Source organism: Rhea pennata, chromosome 1, assembly GCF_028389875.1.
Source record: "Rhea pennata isolate bPtePen1 chromosome 1, bPtePen1.pri, whole genome shotgun sequence".
Lineage (NCBI taxonomy): Eukaryota > Metazoa > Chordata > Aves > Rheiformes > Rheidae > Rhea > Rhea pennata.
Genome location: NC_084663.1, coordinates 82,320,398 through 82,348,380, shown reverse-complemented (window position 1 = coordinate 82,348,380; position 27,983 = coordinate 82,320,398). Strand labels below are relative to the sequence as shown.

Below are 27,983 nucleotides of genomic sequence, written 5' to 3'. Positions count from 1 at the left end.
ATCCCTATAATTTTCCCTTGGACAGAGTGTACCTTGAAAGTCTTCTAGCAGCCCAATGCAATTTTGGATCAGCAAATGAGAGGATCAGCCCGCATATTTCTGGGTGCTGTGAGGAAATTTTGCATAGATGAGTTCACACTGAAAGCTTTTTTCCAGAAGAAACTTTTTCTCCTGAACTTCTGTTTAAATTTGTTTATAACATGAGACTTAAATGCAAGATTTCATATCACTGTAAACTAAAGAGTTTAAAGTGCAGTCACTGGTCAGACTGGAGTGACACTGGCTTTCTTCCAGTCCTCGGGCACCTCTCCTGTTCTCCACGACCTTTCCAAGACTATTGAGCAATGATGCCCATCAACTCCCTCAGCACTTCTGGGTGCATCCCATCAGGGCTCATGGAACTGAGGATGTCAGGTTTGCCTAAATGATCTCTAACCCAATCCTTTTCCACCAAGGAAAAGTCTTCCTTTCTCCAGACTTCCTGTCTGGTCTCCAGGATCTGGGATTCCTGAGGACTGGTCTTAGCAGTAAAGACTGAAGCAAAGAAGGCACTCAGTAACTCTACCTTCTCTGCATCCTTCATCACCAGGACACCTGTCCCCTTCAGTGTGGGGCCCATATTCTCCCTAGTCTTCCTTTTGTTGATGATGCATTTGAATAAACTCTTTTTTGACACCCTTTGCCAGATTAAACTCCAAATAGGCTTTGGTCTTTTTAGTCACATCCATGCATACTCAGACAACATATTCCTCCCAAGTGGTCTGTCCCTGCTTCCACCTTCTGTACACTTCTCTCTAATGTTTGAGTTTTACCAGGCACTCCCTGTTCCTCCATGCAAGTCTCCTGTGCCCTTTGCTGGATTCCTTGCTCATTGGAATGTACCATTCTTAAGCTTGGAGGAGGTGATCCTTGAATATTAACCACCTTTCTCGGAGCCCTCTTCCTTCTAGTGCCCTATTCCACAGGATTCTTCCTGTCAGGTCCCTGAAGAGGCTAAAATCTTCTTTCCTAAAGTCCAGGGTTATGATCCTACTTATTGCACTGCTTCCTCCTCATAGGATCCTAAACTCCACTATCTCATGGTCACTGCAGCCAAGGCTGTTCCTAACCTTCATAGAATCATAGAATCAGTAAGGTTGGAAGGGACCTCTGGAGATCATCTAGTCCAATTCCCCTGCTCAAGCAGGGTCACCTAGAGCATGTTACACAGGGTTGCATCCAGGTGGGCCTTGAATATTTCCAGAGAAGGAGCCTCCACAACCTCTCTGGGCAACCTCTTCCAGTGCTCTGTCACTCTCACAGTGAAGAAATTCCCCCTCACATTCAGGCGGAACTTCCTGTGGTTCAATTTCTGCCAGCCCTTCCTTGTTTGTTAGTACAAGGTCCAGCAGTGCACATCTACTCATTAGCACCTCCATTACCTGTGTCAGAAAGTTCTCATCAATGCTCTCCCAGAACTTCATGAACTACTTGTGTTATGTTGTTCCTCCAGCAGATATCAGGGTGGTTAAGTCCCCGATGTGAACCAGGGCCTGTGATTGTAAAGCTTCTTCCAGCTGTCTGTAGAAGGCCTTATCAAATTCTTGTTCTTGATCAGGTGGCCTGTACCCACAACAGTGCCACTCATGCTAGTCTGCCTCTTAATCTTTACTCTTAAGCAATCAGACAGCCTACTGTCCACCTCGAGGCAGAGCTTTATGCAGCTGCTCTCACATAAAGGGTAACTCCCCCACATCACCCTCCTGGCCTGGCCTTCCTAAAAAGCCTGTATCCATCTATTACAGCATTCTAGCCATGCAAGCTATCTCACCATGTCTCAGTAATCCCAGTGAGATCATACCCCTGCAACTGCACACAGATATCTAATTCCTCTTATGTCTTCTCCTGAGAAGCTCTAGCTAGGTGTAGCTGCTGCTAAGGAGCTCTGTTGGTTGCCCCTTGTCAAAAGAAGTTGGAGCCTTTGTTCCAGATGAGCCTTGATTAGGGTGGATCAAGCACCCTGTTAGTCACTGATAGGGAGAGGATTTTTAACGACCAGGCCTGGAGTACAGTTAACAGAAGCAGCAGTTTATACAGCTGTGTCTAGGCTCTACTTAGAATTTCTGAGAGCCTTGATTGTGGAGGCTTTCTGGGGGCCTTCTGAGGGACTAGATGGTGCTTGCTGCTGATGGATAAGGATAGCTAGGCAAGGACAGCTACAGGAGGCCTTAACTTTTCCTTGAGAGTTCTACCTAGGTGTAGCAGTAAGAGGTGTAGCCTTATAAATAGATGGCTGTGATATAGTTACTTAAGTATAAGCAAGTATTTGGTATAAAAAAGTCTAAGCAAGTGCCAGACAGCCCTCTTTGAGATGGTTATTCACAGCTCTTTTCCAGCTACAGGTAAGTGTATTCAGAGACAGTTAAAACACCAATTTAGAAGAAACTTAAACAGAAGAAGAAAGAGAGCAATGACATACAAAAATGTAGTATTATAAAACATAAACTTTCAAAAATTTTGAGTCAGTTTTATAAAACTCTGACTTCTTTCAAGCCTTGAATATGGGTTATGACCCTTGTTAGAAGTGAAGACATGAAAATGGCACTGAGTTTTCTTTTCAGCTTGACGTCTTGAATTTAAAAAGTACTTGTGAATGTGTTTCACTGCTTTACCCAATGTTACTATGCTTTATACTGCTATTTGATCTGCATATTTCAGACAATTCTATACAAACTTCTGAGACCATCTAACCAGATGGTCTTTAAAAAATAACTGCAGGGAAACTGAGATTGAGGTCCTCTGTGCTCCAGAAACGCAGATAGAGGAGTTACAGCTGTTTCCTAAAACCAGAGATGAAAAGCAGGGAAAATTTCACTTTAATTTCTTTCTTCTGCCCTGCATTTATACTCTTGGGCAACAGAAATTATCTCATAGATTGCTGGAATGCCAAAATTTTTGATCTCCAGTTCAATATGCAGATCACTACATATTTCTCTGAGTTATGGACAATGGGGTAAGGCTTAATGTCACTTTTCTTCATGTGAACCCAAGGGCAACATCGTGCTTCTAAATGCACATCAATTTGTTCTGAAAATTGACACTATTACTACTTTTATAAATGTAAATAGCACACTAGAAGCTCAAATTACTTGTTAACATGCCTTTCCTGAAGGAAAAAGTCTGGGCCATACAGCACTCTTTTCTCTATCTTTGTTTCATTTTGCCAAAAGCTGCTGTCAAAATCCTTACCGTACTTGTTACAGCAAGAGCCAACTACTCTGAGCAAAGCCTCTATAATTGGTTTATGTTTACTTTGTAAATATATAACAAAAGAAAACAGAAAATGTCTTTTGGCATATTGTATTGTTTTCATTCCAAAGTGTACAATTCAATAACATTAATTTAGTTTTTAAATGTACCTGGTTTTGGAGGAAATTTCAATTATTCCAAGTAATCATAAGGTGAAAATTGGGATTGGTTAAGTGCTGAACATGGAGCTGAATGCTGCTGAATATGGAGTTAGAGCTGGTCTTCAGTATTTGAAAGTATTACTGAAACTAAAAACACAAAACTATAATTGGAATATAAGATAGCACTTGTTTTTTTCTTCAAAGCTATTTTATTCTTTTTGGTTCTAGATAAATAGAAAGAAACACTGATCCTGAAATAGTGATATAAAGAAGCAGAAGTTCTCCAGGAGAAGGGGTTCCTCAGAATAGGGATAGAACAGTTACCTGAAATAAAAATTTCACAGCATAACTGTGACTGCAGACAGCAGCTTAATAGTATTGAGAATCTCTCTGTTCCACAGTTCAGATATGATATGTGCTATGAAAACTTGTGAAAATCTATTATTTTGTTTAATACAAAGCAGATAGTGCTTATTTTTCCTACCTAATGGGGAGACCCAGCACAGAGAATTCTCTCCAAAGAAGCATGTTGCAACAGTAAGATCACGATAACATAACTTTTTTGTGAGCTCCAGGTGTCTTACAACTATCTAAGTATCTGATCTAATGGTGTAGCCACAAAATGCCACTTGCAATATAAAGAAAACAGTAATAAGAGACTTTTTTGTGTGTATCAGATCTGCAGCAATAAGATTTCCTATGAAGCACAATATTCTCTGTTACAATCAGCTGAAAGGCATGATCTCATGAGACAAAGTTGTGGTCAGTGGAAACAAAACACTGTCCCTATCAATGATCATATTCTTACAGCATTGTGTGTGAAATTAAATGATTTAGATTGTATGATTATACTGCCAAAATCTAAGACACAGACATACTAATATCTATCAAAGTATGTCCATACTCCTTGACTTCCATTAATGTGATCCAATAAAACAAAGACATTTAAAAAACAAATCATAGTGCAAAAAGAGGCACAAGGGGCTGTCACCTAATCAGACAGAGGACTGATCTACTGGCTCAGTACACTATCACTGGTAGAGGTAGCCAGACATATTTATTTTTATTGAAAAAACACCAGAAAAGCATCATTGACACACAAAATAAAACAGAGTATTTAGATGAAAAAATGCACTAAGAAATAAGCTAGTGTAGATTTCTGAGCAGACTCTTCCTATCAGAACTGCTCATATGTATTCAAATTGATGGAATCATTCATATTGGAGGAATCACCAAATCCTCTACACAGCTAAACTGTTTCTCTGAGAAAATCTGCTCTTCAGAAAACTGATCTAGGGAACTTTTAAAAATCTAGAATTTGTTTGCCTAAAAAAAAAGCTTGGTTATGACTTTTTTGATCTCATATACTTTTTCCCTCAATCTAGTGCATTAAGGAGACAGTTATTTAAAGTGACAGCCTTTTGAAACTTTCAAAGATTATGTATGACAATTTACATAAATCTCCTTATTTATTAGAGAATTATTGTAGATGAATAATATTTGGCAAATGCCTGCTAATGGAACCTAAATATAAAAGGTATTACTAAAACTTACTGGGTGAATCTGCAACATCTTTTGTGGAGCTTTGAGTTAGTAACTCTTAATTCTACTGGATTTTTATCAGTGAAAGAGCTAATATGCATAATATTAATTTAATTAAGAAACAAAAAAAAAGTTTCATTCAAGCTATTAAAATATTTTGCTAACAAGAGATCAAGACTTAAAGTCTTCATTCTCATGCAAAAAACAAAGTCTGGAAATCCAGAACTGAGGGTTTTATTTGCTCTTGATTTTTTTATAAAGAAAAGCATTCTCTCAGAACATCAAAAACTGTAGAAAGTGAAGCATAAAGTGTAAAGATTATATGTGAAAAAAGTCTTGTGCTCGCTGTTGATTTTGTTTTACTTTTTCTCATAGTTCAATATATACTGTGGGACAGGTTCTGATATCAGTTGCACAAATATAAATTAGAAATACCTTCAGTTAAGTCTTGTGAATTACTCTGGATTTATACTAGTTTAATGGAGGTCAAAGTCTGCTTTAGAAATGTTGACTTGTATCAGTCAGCAATAGGCTGTAATAAATGGGATGATTATCTCTATGCACACACATATATTGTCTATGACAATAGTAACCTTGAATTTCACATAAGATAGTATATTCCTCATATAATTCTAAACTTCATTACTACTGTATTTTATGTCCAATGGAGAACTATGTGTCTACCTTTCTACCATGCCCTAGGTGACCCTGCTTGAGCAGGGAGGTTGGACTAGATAATCTCCAGAGGTCCCTTCCAACCTTACTGATTCTATGATTCTACAATCAGAAAGAGCTGCAGCTTGCAGCCTGATCCCACTTTGAATCCATTAGTGATGTGTCCAGCCACACAATTAGTATTTTGTGTACATTTTTTACAGTGATTCATATGAGGACTATTTTGATATTTTAAGCACAGATTCAGATTCCAAATACTCCCAATTTGCCTGTATGGAGTGATGTTGATAGCACTAACTAACTTCTTAACTAACTGGTAAGGGTAGTGCACATAATGAACTGTATTGTACACAAAGCAGCAAACTGGAAAGTGGGTGTCTTCCCCTAAGACAGCCATAGCCTGCCCTCCCCCACCCCCACCCACACTCATGCTCATGCATGAGCACATCTACACACACATATTTCTAAAGGTATCCTAGTGCTGTTTACATACGATAGAAAGACTTTTTTATATCAGGACCAAGTTTTTGATGCAAAGTGCAAAAGCATTCAATCAACAGAGCAAAGTTTTTGTACTTGGTTTCTTGAGTGATGCATTTAATGCCTTAGCACAGTAAGTGATTTTGCTTGCATCTTTTACTACTGGTATACAGGATACCTAACCTTGTAGGCAGCACTGTTTGGTCAGTTAGCCAGTACATGTTTCCAAATCAACAAGAGAAGCGCAAATAGTAGACCGACAACAGGTCTCCAGAAAATTGGTAGTTCTGCTCTTGATGATTGCAGAAGGTAATGTGAATAAATAACCACCATATCTGCTCACAAGACATGCGAGGTTGTACAAATAACTATCATTTTTATCTTATCTTTACCTGCTAATGAAACTATAAGCTTATTAATGTTCTTTTCTATGCTAAATTATACCTTGCATGAAAGTGTTTTGTGGTATCAATATGGTTGGTATAGTTGCAATTTGACACTAGACAGTTTTTTATAGACATTCACTGCAACAGATTATACTTTTTCTAGGTCTGAGTTCTTCCTATCTTATTGCAGGTTTTACCTTAGTCTGTGTTTCTGAAATCTGTGAATTCTGAAAGCAAGTTTGCTTAAACTACCAGACATGACACAATGCAAAAGAGTCTGGAGTGCTTGGCACCAGAGTCCCAGCTCACATTGAAACTGTCCCAGGACCTCAAGGAGAAGAAAATGAAATGTTTCCCTCAATATTAAAATGACATTTCCTTCAGTATGGAAAGTAACAGGCAGATTATGTCATGAGCAGAATATCTCCTATTTTCCTCTTCATTTCTCTGTGGTTAAATTAACCATAACACAAGTAAACTAGAGCTGTATAAAAGTACTCTATTGTGTCTGAAGACAACGTTCCAAAGTTGCCCCCAATCACAAATTTGTCTTATTTTGGCTTGTTTCTACCTTTTCTTTTAACCTTCCTATCATCACCTCCACTATAAGCCAAATTCATCTTGTTCTTGTCTGTGCTACAATTATTATATGTATCTGCACTTCTTACTCTGGGTTTTGAGTCCCATGGCAATGGTCTCTCCAAATTCCTGTACTTTAAATTACAAGCAAATCCAGAAACTTTTATCTGGGCATCTCTCCAAAGAGGCATATCAACAGGTGCAAATTTGCCAAGGGAGACAAGGCAGGCTCTCCCATTAATACTGACTGGTGAAACTCCTATGTTCACTCCTCGTGGGGAACATGGGAGCTCCTACATGGCTCTCTATTTTCAGACAGCATAGTACCAGCTCCTACAAGTCATCATTCATTGGTCGTATCCTAGCCAACGGGGCTCCCTTTCAGTTCCTGACACATCCAATTTTCCACAGATTTACCCTTCTCTTTCAACCAGCACCACAAGTAGCAGGCACTCATTAAAATTTAACTGCTCTTAAAGCCTTTCTCTAAGCATACAGTGATCACTTGTCATGACCCACAGTCATCACAGTCTGCACGGCATGACAAAATTAGACGTAATGGTTAGTGGTACAATTAGTGGTAAAAAATCAGCTATACTTTTTCATACTCTTAATGTAGGTGTTAGAGGATGTTAATTTTTGGTTGACTTCAACAAAATTTTTCAGATTTCAGACCAAGGGAGAAATCCATTTCTGTTCAAAGAATTCTGTGGTATCTCTGTCCATGACCCCTGCAGCAGAAGCAAAACAGTTTTGGATTGTATGTTTTCTTTAAATACAAGAGGAGAGAAAAACCAACCAGCAGACTACAATTCAACTAAAGGAGTGATACTAGTTTGGTGTTTTTTCCAATTTAAATACTCAAAGCCAGTTCTGTCTACACAGTGCTTATTTGTATCATATAACTCAAAAATACTATTAGCATCCATATTATAGAACACTACTTTCCCAAGCATAATCTTAGCTCAATGTAGCATCTGTACAGATCTACCTTCTAACAGTCAGAGGTCTTTTAATGTAACCAGCAGGAGGAAATAATCCTCCTTTTTCAATATGAAGTAATTCCCCAGTGTAAAATAGATGAGTTGAACCTGAACAATAATGTTACCCAATTTCTCTCATGATCTTGACAGGAATATCTGAAAAAAATTATACTGACTTAGTATTAATATTGTGTTAAAAAATGGTAATTTTGTTGAAAGACTGACAGTTTTCTTCTCAGCTGACAAGCATATTACCTTAGGTAATAGCCAAGGGTATTTTTGTTAATCCAGTTGCAAAACCCTTTCCTAGACAAAACATTTAGTTAACTATCTTGGGTTGAATCAGAAAACAGTCAGTGAACTTTTGGCAAACGTTTATTTACAGAAGAAACAAAATCACCTAGCCTTCCTGTAGTCTTCACTGTAAGTCTGCCTAGAGTATGAAATGTGTAACCCAATACATGAAGAAAAGGTTCCAATTTTAACTTGCGGGGATATTATGAGACTAAATAAACTGTTGCTGCATATAAATAAACAAGCCAGCTTACTAAGACAGTATACAGATGTAGCATCTATTTTGCACTGAGGTAAAAGGAAGATGCATTGAGTGTTCCAGAAAAGAGTAAATGTATGTTAGTAAGAATTATATTCAGCTTTACTGTATGTTAAATATGTATACTAATTATTCATCTTTAGAATGCAGTATAAACTTCAAATTTCTGGGACCCTGACATACTCTTAAAGCATGAATTATGCAGCCATTCACTGACAGAATGCTAAACATTATCTTGCCCTAACCATTAACACTGCCCCTTTCCAATAGTAGAATCATCTAAAGGAGTACAGAAATTGAAAAGAAGACTAATGACATTAGGCATTATTTGGCTTCTCTTCAGTGTTCACTTGTACTATCTAAATGTAATACAAAGCTTACCAAGTTGTTCATTGATGTCCACTTACAGAAGAAGATAGCTATGCTCTTAAACTCCAGGATAATTCACTGCCAACAAATTTTTCACATGAAATCTTTGAACATATACTAGTAAGAAGAGCTATTCCTTCCTCTGTATCTTCCACTGAAAAATTCCTCATTCTCAGAAACAATCCTATAAAGGAAGGTCATTGAGTAAAAAGCTTATTTAACTAATCTTTAAAGGAAAATCTTAAATCAGTATGTTCCGAATCAAATGCCTATTGATTTTGCTGTTTTCCTCTCCAAAACTAAATTGATTCAGTGAGTAACATAAAGCTCTCCTGAGTCTTGACCTAATCATTAAGTATCTCAGCTCCAATTCCATCTATGCCTGGTTAATGTTACTACTATAACTAGTCACCAGTTTATGACATTATTTCTGGTGGTAAAATTAAGGATTTGCAGAGGCCTTTTGAAAATCTTAAATTTTTACAGTTCTATTTTCATAAACTATTTTTGATGGAACTTAGATGAGATTCCGTAAAAATTTTGGCAGCTATAAAATCACTATATCTAACAACATGACTCAAAGCCAAGTGAAATGAAACAATATCCCCCACTGCAATGAACCATTAAATAAGGTAAAGTCAATTAATTGTAATATATGGATAATGATGGTTTTAATTCTCTGAATGCTCTTTATAAATATCTAATTTTAATAACTTGATAAATACAGATTGTATATGTCTGTTTTCTAGGATGAAGTTTTCCATTTGTAGCTGTGTCATGCCACGACCCTGTCTTGCAAGTTTTCCATTTATAGTGCTCCCTTTGACTTCAGTAAAGACTCCGGAGAGAGGAATAGCATAATCAAGCCCATGATCTAATTTAGTAAAATCCAGATGATATACAACCCAATTAAAGAATATCTCTTCATTCTGTGAGAGCTTTTTACATTTGCTATAAAACATTTACTTCCTTACCATATAAAACTTACAGTACCTATCACCGTCTGTCAGTATGAAGTACTGACATTAGAAATAAAAATGGGGTAATTAAATGTACAAGCTATTTCTGATTTAATAATGAAAAGATAATGTTAATTGCCCCAAGAAATTTCTGGTATCTTTCAATAACACTATTATCCTCAAAATCAAATTCACAGCAATGTTATGATGTCATTTTCCAAAATCAGGATAAGGTTCCTTCTTCATTTCATTTGCTGGCACTTCCTTCAAGTGGTAAATTCGTTTCTACCTGTTTTGAGGTTTCCTATACAAAATCAAGAGCTTTCCAGTTTTACCCAACAATAAATTGCATACCATGTTTTGTAACTATGTAGCATTCTACATTATTATAGCTCCAAGACATTTTTATTTTCCTGCTGGTTTATATTGCAAGTTCTTTGCTTTAAAATCAAGGACTTTTAATCATTTCAACTACAATCCCACACAATAAGCATCACTCTTTGAGATACATATGGCACATTTCACTTCCCTGCTTCTTTTAAGCTAAACCTTGCAAGAGGCAGCTCCCTAATTCCATCATGATTCCTAGTCTTATGGAATCAAGGTACATCAAGGCCTATCGGCCTGGCTATGATACATCCCCCAGGTCAGAAAATTGTTTCCAAAAACTTAAATCCAATCTGGATGATGTACATAAAGTTTTGCAAGTTCATAATGCAGCTCTGCTTCCTGGAGGTAACAACAACAACAATTACTTATCAGTTAATGTCTGCATTGTTGGAAAACTGAGATCTTCTATATTTATATAATCTCTCTTTTTTGTAAACACCTCTCTTACCTACCTTCTTTTATTTTGTTATGTTTTCAGACAGACCACTTCTACACCTTTGAGTACCAGTCCAATATGACTCAGAATGGAGGCTATCATGGGCTAAAGTACACTTAAATGTTTTAACACTCCCGTTTACATGTTTCTTAAGCCTGTTTCCCCTTATGGGACTGGGTTTTCCACTATTATTATATCCAACTGGACTTGTGTAAAGGCAATGTACTGTGAAAATGGTAGCGTTCTGCACTTGCTCTACTTGTATATTTGTAAAAATAGAGGGCAAAGGCAACAGAAATATATTTATCTAAGCACTATCCATCCATACAAAATTCCCTTCAATAGTTCAGAAAGTTTTCTAGCGAGACTCATCTTCCTTTGTCATCATGAATGTAAAATAACTTCCTTCAGAGGTTTCATCAGGAATTCTGCATTTGAAACTCCACCAATAACCTCCTTTTACAGCCTCCTAATACATGTTTTAATAGCACCACACACTTTACAGTTCCCTGTTTCTTTACAACTGTTCAGTACTGTGATTTCCTATGCAGCTTCATATTGAGTTCAGGTAGGTGAAACATTTTTTGGTTCTATATGATACCTGTTTTTAGTGACACATATCAAGTAAGTCAGGCACAATCTATCTATGGTAAATTAATTAATCATTTCATTCTTTTTCTCTTTTTACCTCTCTATATTTAATCATTCTTTGATTAAATTTGTTCTGTATCTGTGACTATCACTCAAAATATGCTCAGAAGATTATGGTAGCCTGAGTAACTCCTGCCACTGCCAGAGTGTATGTGTCAAGAGAGGGAGGAGAAAGAGGTACTAACTACTTTATCACCTTGTTTTGACAAAGTTACAGGATTTATGATTCTGTATCCTATACTTTTTATTATTATTATGAGATGAAGGTTACTTGGTCTCTTATTTCTTTCTGAGCGCATAAATCTCTTTGTGCTTAGTTTCCTCTTCTGCTGTAGAATTTCCATTTCCTCCACTAGCAGCTATCCTGTGTTTGCTTTCAATTCAATTTGTTCATAGTATCTGTATATGTTCCCAAGGATCCTTACAATCAAACTGGGCAGATATGGACTGGATAAGTGAACAAAAAGGAGGGTGGAAAATTGGTTGGACTGCTGGCTCAAAAGGCTAGGGTCAGTAACTGCATCCCTTAAGGGTTAATACTGGCATCATTGCTATCTAATACACTCATTAACATCCTGGATGTTGGGACAGAAGGCACTCTCAGCAAGTTTGCAGATGATACCAATTTGGAGAAAGAGGTTCATACACTGGGGGAATCTAAGCTGCTATTCACCAGAATCTCACCAGGGTGGGGCAATAGGCTGATGGGAACCTCATGAAATTCAACAAAGGCAAGTGCAAAATCCTGCACTTACATGGGGTGCAGCAGTAACTTGTGGACCAAGTTGATAGAAAGCAGATTTGCTAAAGAGGACCTGGTAGTCTCAGTGGTGACAATTTGAAAAGAATTCAGTAGCGCACCCTTGCAGCAAATAAGGCCAACCACATAAAGGGCCGTATTAACAAAAGAACAACCAGCACGTTGAAGTAAGTGATTCCTCCTGCTCTATTTAGCACTTCTAAGACTACATCTGAAGAATTATACCTTCTTTTTTACTTCTGTGTATACGAAAGATGTTTGTATACTGGAACAATTTCAGTAGAAAGCCATCAAGATGGTTATGGCAATGCAGTATATACATACGAGGAGAGGCTAAAAGAAATGGGCTCATTCAATCTGAAGAAGCAAAGGCTAATCTGGAAATCTTATTGCTGTCATCAGCTATATAGTAAGAAGATAAATATAGGGAGGACAGAGCCAGAATCTTATTGGAGGTGCAGAGGGATACGACAAGAGGCAGCAGACATAAGTTGCAACAAGGGAAATTCCAATTAGATATCAGAGAAAAGCTTTTTGCCATGAGGTCAGTCAAACATTAGAACAGGCTTCCTAGAAAGGCTGTGACATCTCCATCTTTGGAGACATTCAAAACTTTGGCTTTAAGCAATCTGCTGTAAAGTTGGCCTTGCTTTGAGCAAGGTAGTAGGCTGGAAGACTGATAGATTCCTTATAACTTACATCATTCTATGATTCCTTGATAAATCTTTATACTATAACTAGATTATCTTTAATTCTAGACCCACTAAACAATACCCCACTTCTTCATTCATTTTTATTTATATGTACAGCTAGAAATTGCTTTTTTTTTTTTTAATTTGCAAAATTTAGCTTCGGCAATTCTTATTTATCCTTGTTCTTTCTGTCCCCCAAGATACAATCTTCTCTGCTGATCAATCTCTTTTCCACTACTTTTAGCACTCTGATTATTTTCAATATCCTCTTTCAAGTGAAATAGTCATTAAGCCATCTTGTTCATTTTATTAAATCATATGGAACCCTACAAGTGCTTTTTGTCTGCTTGGGAGATAAATTCCAGGGACTTCTAAAAATATAACTTTAGGAAAATTGACATTCTGCCCACTTTTCAGTCCCAGATCTCTTCAGACCAGTCAGTTCTGAAAAGAAGTTTCCTGCAGTTCTCAATCATGCTACTAAAATTGAAAACCTCAGCTATGGCTTTATTTTTTTCTTTCAACTACTACTTAATTTAAGCTAAAACAACTCAGAGTTATTTGATCCAAGTTTATCAACTTCTTCCTTTAAAAGGCTTGCTACAACTCACATAGGTATATATTCTTAGTTGTGGATATCCATTTCAATGTAAGAGATGTTTGTTTGTAAAATAACTGCTTAGGAAAGTAAAGGGACCCAAAGGAGGAACTAATTGGGCACTAATATGTAACCAGGTCAGCAATAAGTGGCAGCTTTCCAGGTGAACAAGAATGATAAGAATCCAAGAAGTAGAAGCATGTTAAGAAAAAAAAAAAGCTTCCTGCAATTTGAATAATCTTAGATGATCATTAGTATAATTAGCTACTGTGTTACTACTGCCAGTAAATGGTTGCTGCAGTCCTTTTCCCAATTATTTTTTAATTCCCCAGAATGACTTTGGGTTATTCTATCATGTTGCAACAAACTTGATAAAGCTAGAACTACATTTTGTAGAAGTCTAATTTCTGCTTTCTACTTTGTAGCAGTTATGAATCTTAGAAAATGAAAATAGTTCTGTGTCATATATTCAAAAGACACATGTGGACACAGGCCAATAACAACCTATGTTGCAGCAATGGTCATGAGGAGAGCCCATGAAGTTGCCCTTATTCTTTGTAAGAACTGAGAATAGGAGGAGACTCAACATACGCTTGTTTAAGACAAAGATGGTTCCATATAAGGACATTATTTTGAAGCTTCTGTCCAATGGACTACATCAAAATGTAAGGTTGAAAAATTGGGCACTCAGGAATTCCAAAATCAAAGCAGCAATACATGACAGAAAGTTCCAGTCTTGTAAGCAACTAAAAAAAACCAAATAACTTGAGGAAAAAATAGAAATCCCACCTCTAACTAATGGCTAAGATGAAAATTAAGAGTGTGATACTACAGTGAAAATAAATGAAATATCTATAGAAAAGGCACATACATTTACTATGAGCAGCATGGATTTTTTTGTTGTTGCTTACAGTTCATATTAGTTTGTTTGTCAATGTATCGTTTATGCAATTCCTGCGTATAACCAGTGGTTAGTTAATCTTCACTCCACAGAAAGGGAAAGTAAATGGCAAAAATTGTAATCTCTGCTTAGCCAAACTGATACCAGAATCCATAGACAGAATTTCTGAGGTCCAGGGAGTGTTTCATCACAGTGATGTGATATGTATCTGCTCTATTGACTGCATTGCTTCAGGTAAGCACATTTTTGGGGGTCAATTCTTTTTTATTTAATTTAAGCATTCTTTTTCTTGCATTTCAATCAGCAACATATAAGCAACCTCCATAGCCGATCTATAATCATAGCCTCTCTGCCAGGAGAAAAGGAAACTATTTATAGTAAATTTTAACACTCTTTTATTCAGTGCTTTCTAAACCAAGACCAAGAATCTCGTGCTTTCTAAACCAGTTCAGTAAATATTTATATATACATGCATAGCATTACATACATGCTTAACTGTTTGCAAGACAGAGATCTGCAGGGTGGGGTGGAGTGAGAGTGAATGAAGTGCATGCCAGAGAAAACTGTAAATCCAAGATGGAAAAGAAATATTTCTTTCTAGTGAATACATGAAAAATTCACAAAACCAAAAAAGAAAATGGGAGAGGGAAACATTACAATATTTAAAATGTCAGAGTCACACAGCTTAACAGTTCTAAGGCAAAGCTGGGTTTTGGCACCTTTAGTAAAGACAATATATATATATATGTATACACACACTATATATATAAATACACATATGTATGTGCATATATATATATATCATGCTTTGACAATGTATCGTGGCAGTGTGGCAGAATCAGTTAATAACACAATTTTCTTCGTGCACAATCTCCTCTTCCCCTTCCTGACGCCCAATGTTTTCTTTTGTTCTTTACGAGAAGCTGGTACAGGAAGATGGAGTGGGAGAATGCAACAGTGCTCTCTAGAGGCACAAACGCATGCCTTCTGTAGCAGTTTTATTCCCTCAGCTGCTACTTAAAAAAGTGTGCTTTTGAGCAGTTCAGTAAATATTGGTGTTGGCCTTCTCTTCAATTGCCAAATTGGTAGCAATGAAGTTCTTTATAATTTTCATAACTTGTTTGCCTCAAAAGCCTTTGATTACTTTGATTGTGTCATCACATCCTTTACTTTTCTGCCCTTAGTTTCTAGCCTTGCTTCTACTCTGCACTTTAATTGCTCAAGCTCGCAACATTCCAGCTCCCATGCAAGCCCATTTAGTACAAATCTATGAAAATACACATTTATTTTTTAAAAAATCCAAATGTATTTTTTTAAATGCAGCTTAAATGTCCGCTAGATTATTTATTCAATTCTACCTTTTCTGAAAATCAGCCAAAAATGGCAATTGTCTGCTTTCTTTCTTCTGTCAAGTGTTAAAAATCCAGTCAGCTTTGTGCTTGACTTCATTCCTGATTCAGTTTTGCTTCTCAATCTTCTCTAGATTTTCTATTTCATAAGGAGAATCTGAACAGTGAAAATGATCTTAAAAGTCTGTGACACTCCCTGGCATGGCACAAGAGTGTTATTTGAAACGGGCCTAAAGTTTCATCAGCAGAAATCCTGCCAGTCAATTATACTAAATTAAAGCTGTTAAAAGCTTGTTTTTATTTATAAAAGCATCTTCTAAATCCTGAGGAACAGAGTGGGGGAAATAAGGAGAATCGGGCCATGCCATGCTTGGTAAATAACTAAACAAGCCTGGGCTAGGAAAAATTAAGGGACAAGTACTTTCGTTATATCATACCCACTGGGAAACATTATTTCACAAGAGCATGGTTTATCTGCTTTGCTAAAGCTTTAGATCTTGAGACATTTTTGCAATGACCAGATCATCTGTAAAGCTCCCCACAACCTTTTGTTCTCTATATTAGCTTTCTTCAAGAAAGCTACTCCAAACCCTATCTCATTTTTAAGACCCTTTAAACATACAGAGGGGAGGAAATATGTTTTGAAGTTCATACAAAATCAACGTGGCACCTTTTCTACTATGTAGCCTGATACTTTTAATCCTATTACACTTGGATGAATCAACAGGTATTCACTTGGACGTGTGGAAAGAAAGCATAGAAAGAAAAAGAAGCTGTGTGGTACACTCAGAATGATTCAGCTGCCGCATTGTATAGCAAAAATAGATGAAGAAAAAAGAACCATTAGGATCAGGAAGGGCAAAAATATAAACAGAAAAAAAGCCCTTTGGTACTACCTGAAATGCAAACAACTGAACAAAAAAACGTCACTGAAATAAATTAGACAAGACTAGACTGGCATGAACCTGAGTTCTAATTTCATCTCACTAATGGTCTTATAATATTTTTTTAAAAATAAAAAGATCATCTCCTCTGCCCCTGTACAGCTAATGATATGCAATGGTCGTCTTACAGCATGACAGGAAAAAGAGTAGAAAGATTTACAGAGTGTGCAGAACTCCCTCTCTTCAGGTACCAGTAGGGATAATCACTTCTCTCCCCTTGGACTGGGTAAGCAGTTACCCTGCTTACTCACAGCACACACGGAATCCCTCAATGCTCTACTTTTGCTTCATAAAAAAAGGATGAGAAGGTACGGTTGAAAAGCTTCAAATGAAGGACAGCAGAGAAGAATGAGGCACAAAACACCAGCAACAGTGGCTGGAAGGCACTATAGTGGCATCTCCAAATTAATTATTTTAAATTCATATTTTCCTTCTTTTTTTAATAAAAACTCTAATAAATATTTTCCAGTCAGTTCCAGTGAAAAATACTGCTTTATAACCTACAAAATCTGTAATATTACCCTTGTGGCATCATACTACATTGTTTACAGAAGTACACTACATTTCCCTTCTTTAGGGAATTAATTATGTTATTAACGAAAAACATCAGATTAGATGGCACAATTTATTAATCTGACTTTAGTAAACTTATGTTAAATTTTGTTCCATTTCTCAAGTGTTCCTTCTGAAGTTCAAATTATGTTTTCTTTCAAAATTTGCCTACTGTGGTCAAACCAGCTTATCTAATCTGTATCATTTTTTTCCTCAATTGCACAGAATCACAGAATAGAGCAGCTGATGTTGGAAGGGACCTTCTGAAGACTGTGTGGTCCAATCCCTCTGCTCAAAGTAGCATAGGCTAGAATAAGTTGCCCAGGACTGTTCAACAGGGTTTTGAATATATCCAAGAAAAAAGACTCCACAACCTCTCTGGGCAACCTCTTCCCCTGTTTGACCACACTCACAGTGAAAAAGTGTTTTCTCATGGTCAGTGGAATCTCCTGTATTTCAGTTTGTGTCCGTTGTCTCTTTTCTCTCACTGGGTACCACTGACAAGCGTCTGTATTTGCCTTCTTAAATCTCTGCCATCTGGTACTTATACATATTGACAAGACCCCCTTAAGCCTTCTCTTCTTCAGGCTAAACAATCCCAGTTCTCTCAGCCCTTCCTGTATGAGAGATGATGCTCCAGTCAGCTAATCCAGCTGCACTCGTCATGCTGCATATGTCAATGTCTTGTTCTGGGAAGCCCTCCTGATGGATCTCACCAGGGCTGAGCAGAGGGACAGGATCACCTCCCTCTACCTGCTGGCAACACTCTTCCTAATGCAGCCCAAGATACTGTTGGCCTTCTTTGCCGTGAAGGCACACTGCTGGCCCATGTTCAACTTCTTTTTCACCAGGACCTCCAGGTCCTTTTCTTTAAAGTTACTTTCCAGTTAATCAGCCCCCAGCATATTCTGGGGCAAATGAAAATATAGATTAAACAGTTGGTATCCTCCGGTTTATGTATTTAACCTTTCCTAGGTTCATTAAAATTCCTCACTACTAAATCTGTCATTTAGTGTGATAACACTACTAAATCTGTAATTTAGTAGTCCACTTCTTTCACTATTTTGAGATGTAGATTATAAAGCCTCCAAATTTGAGAATGTTGAGTTCTTAGACTTTACTCTCTGTAGTTTCTTACTGCCTTTTTCCAACTAGTTTTCCTGCCTTTGTCTCTCATATTAAGATCATAATCAGATTTGACATAATTGACATTCATTGACAATTAGAATTCACTTTCATGACATATTTTGGCAGTTATTTTCTATTATTTTAAATGAGTAAGTTTAATGATCTTTCTTTTAATTATTTTAACTTTACTTTTTAAGACCTAATTCAAAACAGATTGTGACAACTTTTGTTTTAATTTCATGCTTTTTATCTCAACTTTGTAGCTGAAAAAGTACCTTCTTAATCTTTGTGAGCTGTCTCTTAAGTTCTAATATCTTTTTTTTGAGGTGATTATGCCTAGTAATGACCAGAGACCTTTTCTAGCAGTTTTTTCATGCATGCTTTGGATGCAAACTCATAATAATTTTTAAAATTTTGAAATGATAAGCTTCTTCCATGTTCAAGTTCTTGGCATACTTCACTAACTGATTCCTTTCATTTCTCAAAGATTATCTTATTGCAATAAAATATATTATTTATTGACTCGTTTTTTGTTTATCAGATAGGGCATATTTACTATCACTCTTATTTCCAAGACAGCAAACTATTTCAAGAGGTATATCTGAAACTTGTTTTTATCTACAGTTTTGCAGTTTTGTTATTTTATGCATTATGACTCAGTAGCTTGCAAGGCTTCTTCCCTAAACACAGACTTTGCTTTGTATATACCATTAAGTTTATAGTGAATCCAGTGAAAAGAAAATAAAACCACTAATTTTCTTACAGTCAAAAGTTTATAGAAAGAAGAGTTCTTTGAAACTCCTTTAAGGATTTGCTTCATCTGAATATTAAGATATTTTTTTCCCTTATGTCTGGATTTGATAACATTTTCCCTTTAAGTAAAGCCAAGGAAATCATATGAATTTCCTTGCTATTAAGTGTCATTTTTTTCATGAGACAAAATCTTTTTCCATGAGAAAATGATTATTTGCATTGTACTTTAAAGCCATCCTTCAGACAAGCATAAGTAAGCTTAATAGCTATATTAAATAATAATCTACAATAAATAAAAGCACAGTTTTTCTATATTAGTAATTACATGGAATGATTGATAAAACAATATACAACAAATTCATTGTCTCAAAAGTTCTGATAAAATCTCCTTGGTGATCCACTGAGGACAATAAGCAAAGAAACACAAAATAATTATGCTTCATAACAAACTCGGCCCTTATACAATACGTTTGGAAACCTTTCAAGTCTAATATTTCACCACTGTGCTGCAATATGAATCACAGAGACTGAATTAAATCTGTTCTCAGTGTTAGATCACTGGCTTCACTAGAGATGCACCTGAAATCGGTGGTAGGTTGGACAATCAGTAATTGTTCCCAGACCAAAAGTTCTCTTGCTTGTCTTCTCTTCTTGCTCCACCAGCATGTCCACTCTACCTTGCTATGTTGTTTGCCCTTACTAAGAAACATTTGTCATTTGTAACTCCTCCTGAAATATTTATGTACCACAAAGTAAATAAGCTCAGCACTTCCCACCTCTTCTCACTGGCCAAAGAGACAGATAGAAAGTATAGGTAGGATCAGGAAAATATAAGAGGTGCAAACTGGTGATGGAGAAATTTGCAGGTGGAGTGGAAGACAAGAATCTGGAGAGAGAGATTAGATTAGAAGGATGGAGCCAAAATTCTATGAAAAAAACAGTTTGCAAATCAGCTGACTAAAGGATTTTTCTTGTACTGCATCCACAAAAAGACAGAACTGGAGTTCTATTTCAGATACAGCATTTATGAAGATAAAACCCTTTGAGAACTTAAATAATTTCAAACATTACTGTACATTACTTTTAAGATCTATTTGCAGTATAGCAGACCACTGTCAACACTTTGAAAACTGTATTTGTTTTTTCAATAAAGAAAGTCTAACCTATCTTCCAGCCAATTAATTTCTATAAGAAAATCAAGCAGAGAATGTGAAAATCTGATCTGAAGGAAGCAAAACAGAGTGCATTGCTTGATTCACCAAGCTGCTTTCTTTAAGCTACTGGAAATTATTTTGCAAGGGGGAGATGGTAACTAATCTCTATGGGTTAGAAAAGATTCTAGACTAGCGTTGAGCACACAATCCCATTTTAAACCCAATTGGATGATCTTCACTGTTATAAAAGGGCTTTTTGCTTGTTTGCTTCGATTTGGTTTGTGTTAGTTTCCTTTTTTCACACAGACTGACATGCAAATAAGGTAGGAATTTTAACCATGAGACCCATTTTAATCATAAATTTTGAGCGAAAGTTGGCAACTGGGCCACAGGCAGTAGTAAACTTTAAAACTGTTCTTGCAGTCTGGCATCAGACAGATGTAAAAGTTCCCTGCCATCCTCCTTTGTTCATCTGGTTTTATTTTATGGAACATTAAGAATAGAAGAAAACCATAGAGATGGTGCGGTTTTAACACTTATATGTACCTACAAAGGATGAGCTGAAGGCACATATGTACCACTTCAGTATCTTTTGGTGGCTTCCCTAACAGAAGAATGGGAGATGCACTGGAGGCCTCTTTTTAAAGAGGTAGTAGTACGTTTTTATTTAAGTCATTAACCATGCATAATGAAGCAGTGGACCTGGCATTGTGTGTTAATAATCAAAAGTCTGCTCATTAAATTCAGTCATATGGTTCCCAGGTGACTTCAAAAGGAGATAAAGATGACTTGAATAACTTGAATAAGTATTCAAGTTTGTCTGTTGTATGAAATACCATGGTATGAAGGAGTTTTCAAACAAAATGCCATCTTATCTCTAAGTAAAGTGAATAGAAATATCAGTAGATCAACAGAATAGTATTTTTCAGTTAAGTAAATATGGTAATAGTCACACAAATTAAGCAGTTCAAACTGACTTATTTAGCTCTTGAAACTTGGAGTATGTGGAATTTCAGTCTTCCTGGGATGGATACCCAAAGCAATTTAATGTAAATGCAGTTTATTTTTTTAAAAATGCAAACAGTATTGTAGTATGCATCAAATAAAAAATTCTTGGCAACTAGTTTAACTGACTGCTGTTTTCACAGCCAATTTATGTAAATTTTGTCCCAAATCTGGGCTTCTGTTTTGACCTTGGAGGTTAATAGCATGAAATCTACCTTATAAATATGCTCAACAGAAGGTGAAATATACACTCCAAGACACAAGAGTATGCCACCAGCACACAGCAAAGAGAGAATACTCTAGTTTTTCTTATGTTCAAGTATCTGTATTAAATTAAAAGCCAGCAGACTTCTGAAGATATATTTTTCAACCTGAGACTTTGCTATAACCCTCTAACCTGTTATTACAGTCTCTGGCTGGGGACAACATGATAGTAAGTTGTCTGTGCTAACTGTAGACCTAAGGGCTAATACTTTGTTACTCACTCAGGCCGAACTCCCATTAATTTTTAGCGACTGACAAACAGAACCAGTAGACATAAACCTTTCTGTTCAGTTTAATAGGAAAGATACCTGCATCTTCTTTAATGTTGTCAGTAAGAAGCTTAGGCCTCAATTCAGGAGAGCATTTAATTGTAGTCCTGTTTGGGACACTGAGGCATGTGCTTAACTTTAATTATATCATTTAGTCCTAGTTACATGTTTAAACACATGCTGTGATACTGCCTACAAAGAATGTCTCTTTGAGCCAGAATCTTAATGAGTAATACAAATAGGAAGACCAATAAGCAGCAGCCCTGTCTACTCTTGTTTCTAGATTTAAAATTCTCTTCTGGAAGAAAAACTAATTTTAATTTTGGCAGAAATCCCATGAGGATTAGATACCTTTTTCTTAAAAACCTGGCTCTGGTTCAAATTGTCCAGCCTCTCACAGGTGAATAAAAAAGCAGGATTCCTAGTTAAACACTCTTAGGATATCTAGATGAAGCAAAATGATTTTTTCTTTTTTTAAGAAAAGATGAGCAATGACTTCTTTTACCTACAAATTTCAGAGGGGAAGAGAAAGCAAAAGGGGAAGGAAATACTGCAGGAGCAGGCTGATGTCATTGCAAGGCTGATCTCTATCATCTCTGGAAAGTCATTAAAATCGGGGATGGTTCTTGACAATGACATTTAGGCAAATATTGCGCACATCCTCAAGAAAGGTCAAAAAAGATGATCAAGGGAACTACTGTCATCAGGTCAGCCGTAGTTTGGTCTCTAGGAAAATCATGGCGTATATGATCTTGAAACACATTTTTGATACCATGAAGGAGAAGAAATAGGTGATTGGAAAGAGTCATCGTGGATGTATCAAAGGTAAATTATGCCTGACCAATCTGATTGCTTTCTGTGAGAAAATTACTAGACTTGTGGCAAAAGGAGAGCAGTCAATGATGTCACTTTAGCAAAATTTTTAGAGGAAGGGATAGCAAGTGGGACATTTTTAGCTGCATTTTTTACAACACTGTATAGAAAATAGTTAAATTCCAGAACTATAGGGAAGACTTTTGAATATAATCATACAAACTCCCCACATATTTAAAAGAGAACGTGCTGAAAGTGTGAACTGTCTGCTGAAGACACAAATTCTACTTGTAAATACTGTAGTATAACCAAAACCAAAAATAAGAGTTAATCGAAATCATAACATTTATCTTTTGTATGTGGTTTGATCCAATTATCCAATCAAATATCAGTATAATAAAGTGAATGACAGTGTTTTCTAAGATTATCATCACTAAAGTCCTCATATGATTGCTCATCTTCAACCTTTCTTCATTTGTTAATTTCAAAAGGTAATGGTGCAAGGAATAAGTTGAAAAGGATAAAAAGAACATTTATTATATAGTCCTTTTACGATCTCTTATGCTTGGAAAAGAAAGTTATTTGTAAAAGTAAAGCAATGAAAGAGAAATACTGAAAAAGCATCAGCCATTGTAAGAAATATTGATTCAAAACTGATATTTTATCAATATTTAAAAATTATTTTAAAAAATATTTTGTCAATAAATAAATGCTGATAAATACTTTTCTCAGAATTAGTGGTTAAGGAATTCTGCATTTATTTGCTTTTCTTTTACAGTTCTGATTTTTCAAATTAGTACTTCTAAGCAATTTTCTTGGTTTGCTCTATAGAGTTACACTTCAGGTAAAAAAAGAGATTAATATAATTTCTTTCTTTAGTTAGTCTTAACAAGGACTTGCTTAATAAAGGGGTGGGCCTCCAACATCTGAAACTCTTCTTAGGCCCTGGTGGAAGATTCACTTGTGAAAAATGGATAAAGAATATTTTTTTATAATGCTGACAAATTTTAAAACATATAGAGAACTATCATCAGTAGTATACAGTTGTACTTTTTATTTAGCTGTATCATGCGTATGTTAGAGATTTTCATTTTCAAAGCAGTTTATTTCAGTTCATCTGTTAATTGAAACAAAATGGTTTTGAAAGGAAGATTTATTTCTTTTGTTTCAATTAACAGCAGAATTAACAATTTAAATAATTTATTCTGCCACTTTCATATTTGAAATGAATTAAAAGTAAGAGAGAATGCCAGACTTTATTATTCCTAGTGTTTGCTCCTAGTAAGAACATAAGCCAAGAGACAAGTCCTTTTTTCTATAAGGAAAATTTTCCTTGAGAAATATGTGGAATGAGCTACTCCGTTTCTTGCCAGATAGGAAAGATAAGAAAATATATGATGTTGCATCATGTTTGCCAGATCAGCTGGACACTTAATGAAAAGGAGTTAGGGTCTGATCCATCACTCCCAGAAATTGCTAAAAGTCTTTCTTTCTGTTAGCTGCCGTGAGAGCTGGGTCTAACCCCATCTGCATGTTTTCAGGCACAAGACCAACTTTCATTTCCTGACCTTGGTGTATTTCCATTCTGAATATCAGTACTGCACAGAGAGAAGAACAGTTTATCATAAGATTACAAATATCCAACACCTTTTTTATTTAATGTTCTGCAGATAAGATAACTTCACACTAGCAGTTAAATATTTCTACCCACACCTTCAATGTTGTAATTTATTAAAAAAAGGAGAACAAAAAAAAAAAAGAATGTTTTATTAAAACAGCTACATGCCTCTTGTTCATGAATGTATTGTCAAACACATGCATTCACACATGCACGCATGAACATTCGTCTCTGTTGTAAGGACAAGGAAACTTTTTAAAGTACACAAATTTAGAAATATGTAGCTCTAAATTGTAAGCCATTTACATGTCCACAACAAATCAAATATTCCTGTAGATTATAAACCAGATCACTTACAGACTTCCAAAACATGTCCATTAGAACTCGTCATTTTTTCTTAAATGAATGTCATAATTTTTAAGAACGTATGCATTTGTTACCTAACCTGAGGCATTTCAAGTAAACGTTTCAACTCCTTTTGCTTTAAATGAATTCCCTTTTGAAAGAATAGAACCTTAGGGTATTATCATAATCGTAACTTCACAGCAATCCTTTATAAAGTGCTCTGAGCTCTCACAGTTTCTTTTCCATTTTTTATAACAACCAATAAAATATTTATTAAAGCAGCCTGAACCATGCAAGGTGGTGTAGACAGAAATTCTGTTCTTTATTCATTACAGTAGTTTAAATACCCTAACTAGTATTTGTACGAAAGCTGTACACTATAGCACAAACACCACTGAGCAAGTAATACATTAGATCTGTAATACCTTTCATTGCCAATCCTAATCAAGCTGACCTGGAATTTATTGCCTGGCCAGACTGACTCATATGTTTACTGGCCCTGACAGGTGCTGGGCATCTTCCACACTCATTATATTCATTATAGCTAATGATTTCAACAGCAGCCAGTGAAAACTGTATGTTGAGGAAGGTTTTTTTTCTGAACAGATATTTCCAAGTTATCATTCAAGAGGGTATGCAACAGTGTTGATTTTTCTTCTGCAGTCACAGTACCAGCACAGAAACTAAAACCCTACTTCTTAATTGAAAAAAGAAAAAAAAAGAAAAAAAAAAAAAGAAAGAAAGAAAGAAAGAAAAGAAAGAAAAAGAAAAAAAGAAAGAAAAAGCTTCACAAGGACTCCTTGTTGTTAGGCAAGAAAGAATTGCACTGTACACAGAACTTTCCACATAAAAGCTCAGCTTCTTGCCATAAAACTACAGCCACATCCTCACTGGAGCAGAGGAATTAACCTACTGGAAACAAGCCAGTAATTTCATAGAGATGTATGCCTTTAAGTAAGCTCTAAATGAATATTCTCACAACAGCGTTGCCTTTGGCATCATTTCTATCCCAACAAGCCACAGCTGCTGAGCTGGAGACTTCTAACTGCATGTTAGATAAGCAAAGGAGAAATTTTAACCACTGGTGCCAGAACCTGTCTTTTGATAACAGCACAGCAAACTACAGTTGTTGACCAGAGACACACAAAAGATATACTTTAAAATCACCCTAGTTAGCCAAAAATGCTCAGGCTAGAACTTCACAGAGAGTTATGTCATGACATCAGACTGTCAACCGAGATGTAATGAGACCAAGACTTCAAAGGCATGTGTGTATTCATACAAAACCAAGAAATTAAGAGGACTGAATCTTTAACTACAGAGATACCTCTACTGTCATGCAAGTCAAGACGCTGGAAGATCTAGCTATTAGTATGAAAAAGTCCTGTACTTTGACGTCCACTCAACAAGATAGAAGTACTGAGCAAGAGACCTCATAGAAACTTGCACTTTAATAGTAAGCTACAGTGCAAAAACAGCTGAGTTAACGACCTTACAATGTATATTACACAGAAACATCTGAGGAGGAAAAAGAAAAGCTTCAAACTTCTAAAAATTAGGCAGACTATCGCAGACTCATTACTGCTAATGTCTAATTTTTCAGAAACTTCTAAAGCTAAATGTAAAAAGTACTGCATGTTCTATTAAAGAATGAGGCTTTTCCCTTTTCAGCAGGTTTCATGCAAGCATTTATTGCTTTTGTAATATCATTGAGGTAGAAACTGCTGAACACTACAAGTTCCAAATCCAGACTTACTTTCTATTTGCTGGAGAGATAAAAGAATGCCTTTTTTGAGGAAAATTGAAAAAGTGATTGCAGTAGAATGAATAAACAAAAAATTGACTGACTTAGAAGTACTCAAAAACTTGGAATATAACTCAGCAATTTTGGGAGAAATAGTGATCAGTAAGTTACAGAATAAATGTATTTATTAGAGATTTACATTAATCAGCCCAGTGAAATATTCTGCCCTATGAATATCTGTATGCTTCCTGCAGGTAACTGTCTTGATGGCAAATGTCAACATGATTTATTTTTTAATAGCATTTAAAAATAGTTTGAGATTTATCTGGGAAACATTTTCAAAAAATACTTAAATGATTCAAGAAATTAAATCTCTTTTTCCAAAGTGACTTAGGAATTAAACACTGTTACTAAAAACCAAGGGGGTTGCTGTTTGAAGTGCATGCATAAATTTCCAAAGTAGGACTTTATCTCCTATAAGAGCATTACAGAAAGTAGTATGCATGAAGATGTCTCAAAAGCTTGAACCAAATTGCTGGGACTAGCAGATGCAGAAAAATGTGCGAGTAGAGAACTCTACTTATTAACATACTTCTCATTCAATAGCACACATGAGACTATCTGGCATGCTAGGATAAGGCAGCAGTACTATTCCTGGCACCAAAGCACTGTGTGTGGTAAAATATAAGCTAGGCCATGTTGCTGGCATAAAAATACTACCTCTCAGAATCATAATTTAATAAACCCAGTGGCCTAACGGATAAGGCATCAACCTCCAGAGCTGGGGATTTTGGGTTCAGGTCCCATTTGGGTCATACAGCAACACATTTATCTGGGTGTTATGGCTTGGTTGGTTAGAGCATGGTGCTAATAATGCCAAGGTCCCAGGTTTGATCTCCACATGGGCCACTCATTTGGGGGCTGGACTAGATGACCTCCAGAGGTCCCTTCCAACCTTACTGATTCTACGATTCTAATTTAGAGCCCTTCAAACAGAAACAATATGATTGATTCTCCTGAGATTCTGAAACTATAAGCTGTTGGAGAATTAGAACATCTGAAAATACACACCAGTTGGGTAGCTGTCAGAATAAAAGTAACAGAAGTACAGCATCCTTCCATACGCTGTAAGATCAAATTTGTTAGGTTGAGCCTGAAATCTGGACTATTCTCCAGTTCATATATTGACTTTCCTCAATGTCTCAACAAAATAAATTGTCTCCTTCTGCCTAGAAACTAGACATGCTTTTGGAACTGGTTGGCTTTGCCACCACAGGTGACATACAGGCAATAAGCAATGGTTAGCCATGCCTAAGGGGCAGAATTTACATGGACTTATGAGTTCCTAGGAAATAGACATCAATCAACATTTTACAAGAGAGGATAGGGAAAAAATTCTTATGTTTAGATTTCAAATAGCTAGAGAAAGCCTAAGCACAACTCAAGCTAAAAATTATACATTAATTTATTTTTTCCATTTATAATAGAAATGCTATCACACCTGCACAATTGTACAGCTGCAAAGTGACTAGAGGTGCCAATCAGCCAATGTTATTTATGCAAATGAAATCACTATAATAAAAGTTGTTTCCTTTATTGTCCACAAAACACTGAAATTCTAGATCACTACTATATACATATATATATATATATAATATTATATGTATAATTCCTGTGATGATAATCTTTCCTTAATTAATCA

At 36.1% G+C, this 27,983-nt stretch overlaps 1 protein-coding gene across 1 annotated transcript in view; it reads right to left on the bottom strand.

Annotated features, from left to right (window-relative positions):
- ANO2 (anoctamin 2) overlaps positions 1-27,983 on the bottom strand; it is a 182,321-nt gene that overhangs the window by 64,832 nt on the left and 89,506 nt on the right. The gene's annotated exons all lie outside the window — the stretch shown is intronic.